At 54.4% G+C, this 3724-nt stretch overlaps 1 protein-coding gene and 1 long non-coding RNA gene across 20 annotated transcripts in view; one reads left to right on the top strand and one right to left on the bottom strand.

Moving 5' to 3' along the window:
* The window catches only part of CD44 (CD44 molecule (Indian blood group)), a 112695-nt gene that overhangs the window by 88891 nt on the left and 20080 nt on the right, over positions 1 to 3724 (bottom strand). The window lies entirely within an intron of this gene.
* LOC106725789 overlaps positions 593 to 3724 on the top strand; it is a 55601-nt gene continuing 52469 nt past the window's right edge. The window contains exon 1 of the long non-coding RNA XR_001361745.1: positions 593 to 1108. This is a non-coding gene — a long non-coding RNA (uncharacterized LOC106725789). The remainder of the gene's footprint in view (positions 1109 to 3724) is intronic.

Below are 3724 nucleotides of genomic sequence, written 5' to 3'. Positions count from 1 at the left end.
GCCCCAGCCCCAGCCCCAGCCCCAGCAAATTCCAGCCCAGCCAGGACAGACTACCTCCTACCACCTCCCTCTGTCAGGAGACCCTAGCCTGGATATCACAGGCTGATCTGAAATCTCACTTGGCTGTGCACGTGTCACCTGGGGCTCTACGCTGGCTTTCAGTTCAAAATCTTTGACTTTCATAGAGAACTAACTGTGTCATCCCGGGTCCTCACGACCTTCACTCCCGGAGGCTCATAAAACCTGCTAAGCCCCAGGGTTTCCAATGAGCGTTTGCTGAGGGGGCTTTCTGGGTCTTGCATCTAATGCTTACGAGGTCCACGTGAGAGCCTCCCTCTGTGGAGCCTCCTCCTTCATTTCCAGGTGGAGGGCATTGCCCTAACTTGTCTCAGAGACAAGAGGCAGCCTCTCCCTTTCCTCCAAGCCTGCCAATGAGAGCATGTCTAGAAGGGCGGCTGGACTCTGATAAGGCCCTGACTTATTTTAGAAACAAATAACTAGGTTAGTATCTCTTGACAGCTGTGGCCAAACGTGAGGGGAGACAGGCCAGGGCAGCCAAGCGTCCACAGCCTGCGGGGGCGGGGGGGGGGGGGGGGGGGGGGGGGGGGGGTGGAGAAACTCATGCCAGGCCTCACGTTAGCTGGCCTTAGGGGTGGAGAGAGTGGGAGATCCGCACCGGACTTAAAAGTCAGCCAGAGGCAAAGCGATGCGGCAAAGGAGCTCAGGCATCGGAGTCTAACATGGGGGATGTGAGCCAACGGGGGACCCACCTCCACCACTCAGTAGCTGTGTGCCCTCGAGAAAGTCGTGGCATCTCCCTGGGCCCATGTCTTTCTCTAGAAAATGGAGCTAAATGTATGGAGGCTGTGGTGAGGGCCTATGCTAACCCCCTCACTGAATGCCCAGCCGAGAGTTGGTGCTCAGTCAGTGGTATTTCCTGGGGACTTATGACCCCGACTTTGGGCAGAGGCATATGGTGCATTAGCTGAGAGTCAGGCTTTTAAAACTGGGGTGCTCCTGACTCTCAGGGATCCAGCAATGATCCAGGAGGCCCGGAAAGCCCCAGGCAGTACAGAAACTCCTCACTGAGCATCAACGGTGCTTTAAGGTAAGACTTTATACATCTCATTATTCTCAGATTAAACTCAAACTGGGTATAATGTGGAGTAAATAAGAAACTGTGATGACTGGTTAAGACACTACTGAAGGCATGAAACACCAGTAGACCACACGCTGCCTGCCCATGGCAGGGGGTCGAGGTGGGGCTCATGCCAGTGGTCGATAGTGGCATTTCAGAGACCCTAACACTGTCTGAGAGAGGGCAAGCTATGCCTCTCTCTCTTTCAGGGGCTGTTTCCTCCTAGGGGAAAAGAAGGGGGTTTTCTGAAAGATCCTTGGAGTCCCGTCTCTGAGTCTATGAGTCAAGAAATATTTCTTGAATGAATGAAAGGGAGCTGTCATAAACTAAGAATTTCATCCCCTCCCGCGTGGTGCAATTTGGGGAAAAAATGGAACCTTTTCCTACTGGCTGCCAGCCTCAAACACTCCCGCCTGGCGCCTTGCCCGAGCAGGAAAGAGATGAAAGAGATGTCCAGTGTGTATCTGGGGAGGAACTGAATTAAGTGATGCTAACCTCAGCAGCGATGGAGCTTTGCTGCCTTGCTCCTTCATCTGGGAAAACACAGCCGAAGCTCTAATGCCCATGAGGGGCGTCTAATGCTCAGAGGCGGGAGAGAGCACTGCCAGCCCCAAGCCCCAGAGCACTCAGATGCACCCCTCTTTCTCAACGCCAGGGGCGCGATTCCCTAGCAATGGCCTTTGGCCCTCAGCGAGAGGACGAGATAGATGTGTGCCCGAGTGCTCACCCCACCTGCCCTTGACCCAAGGCTACTTTCCTTCTCCCACATATGACACCTAGTTCCAGGTGTCTCTTCTCCAGCTCAGGATCTCTGGGTCCAATGTTGTTTCCCTCCATTTAGCCATTTCTCTACTTTTTGCTTTGCAATACTGAGGTTGGACCTTTCTTCCTCCCCAAAGCCCTGCCCCTTTCAAAGTTTCCTCTTTGTCTTCTGGAGGCCCCCCCCCCCCCCCCCCAATGGGCAACAACAGTGCCTTTCCTTCCCGCTCCTCTTTCTGCTTCTGCTCTCTCCCTCCCAGCCTGCGCCCATGGATAAGTCACGTCTCTCTCCTTTCCAAGTCTTAGTTCTCTCCAGACAACCTTCCAAGCACTTGGAAGCCAGGGTCCGGGTAGCTATTGCTACCGGCACTTTTTGTGCTTCCTCCAAATAATGCTGCCCAAAGGGACCACGAAAATGGGGGAGAGGGGTGTAGGAGTGAGCCTGCTGGTCTCTGGGAGAACCTCAAGGGTCAGGACAGCGTCCAATGTTTGGGGAGGGGGGTCCTTTCAAAGAATCAGGCAGACAGATTGGCAGAAGCCCGAATTCTCAGAAACAAAGCAGAAGATGTCCCAGGAAGGTAACATACAAGTAAACTTCCCCAGAGGCCCCTCTTCTCTGAGGCCAGGCCCAGGGCTCTCCCTGCACCCAAGTTTCCCTCTTCTCTCCCATCCCAAGCGCGTCTGACTTCCAAGGGCTCTTTGGCTCTCCAGGCTCAGCCCCTGCGAAGGCCTTTGGCCCACCACAACCCTGCTTTCCCCGAATCCCTTTTTGATTTTGTCCACGCCGTACATAGAGTCTACATATTCTGCCCAAGCACAGGCTAGGGGGCCTGGGCCCACATGACACCAACCCTCTGGCTGTGTGACACATGCAAGTCATTTAACCTCCATTTGTAAACCCCCCACACTCCCACCCATGAAACAGGCTAATAACAGGCCACTTCTCACTGGGCCTGCATGAGGGCAAAATGACCTAACACATGTGAAGAATTTAGCACCGTTCCGGGGTAGCGAAAGTGTGCAATAAATGCTTGCTAGTGCTGTCATTCCTATTAGCATTCCTATTATTTCCAGTTCAGGAATCTAACTCGGAGATCCCCACTTCTCCACAGTCTGAAGTACCCAGCTAGGACTGTGTCTTTTACTTTCTTGGTACCCCCAGAGCTGGGTATAATAAATACTTGCTGGGTAGAATTAACCATAGGCTGAGCTGTCTTAATGACCCAGCTGGCACGTCTTAAAAGGAAAATTAATTTTCCTAGCGATAAGCAAATCAGCCATGTAATTATCTGTACGTATATAGACAAAGGCAAGAAACACCTGGAACTCAGCTTGGCCAGAATACCTCACACACAGCCACCCCTCCACAACCACAAACAGTCACAGACCCCGGGCTGGATGGGACCCTGGCGGGCCCAGCTCCTGGTGCCCAGGCTCCTGGCCCTCCTCCAGGGCTGCCAGGCAGGAAATATTCGCCACATTACTGTCTGGATTTCCCCTAACTGATTGGCAGAAGCAGGAGTTGACAAAGGCTGAGCAGCTGGCCCAGTCATTGCCTTGCCTGCCGACTCACCCTCCCTGGCCCTGGCTGGCACCTCGTGGAGACCCAGGAGCTCCCCCGCAGGGCTGGTTCCAGCTCCCACTAGCGCTGAGACAGTCCCTGACTGGAGCCAACTGTAAGAGCTTTGAAACCCAGGCGCAATGGGCAGGCGCAAGAAGCCAGGGCCCCTTCCTGGGAAGCTCATGGCCACCAGTTCTCATTCATGCAACTGTGGCCACCGGGCTCACAGCCCCTGCCCTGCCCAGCCCTGCCCAGCCCTGCCCAGC

The sequence above is a fragment of the Myotis brandtii genome, unplaced genomic scaffold (genome assembly GCF_000412655.1).
Source record: "Myotis brandtii unplaced genomic scaffold, ASM41265v1 scaffold187, whole genome shotgun sequence".
Lineage (NCBI taxonomy): Eukaryota > Metazoa > Chordata > Mammalia > Chiroptera > Vespertilionidae > Myotis > Myotis brandtii.
Note: the sequence above shows the minus strand (reverse complement) of the source record. Positions and strands in the feature narration are given on the sequence as shown.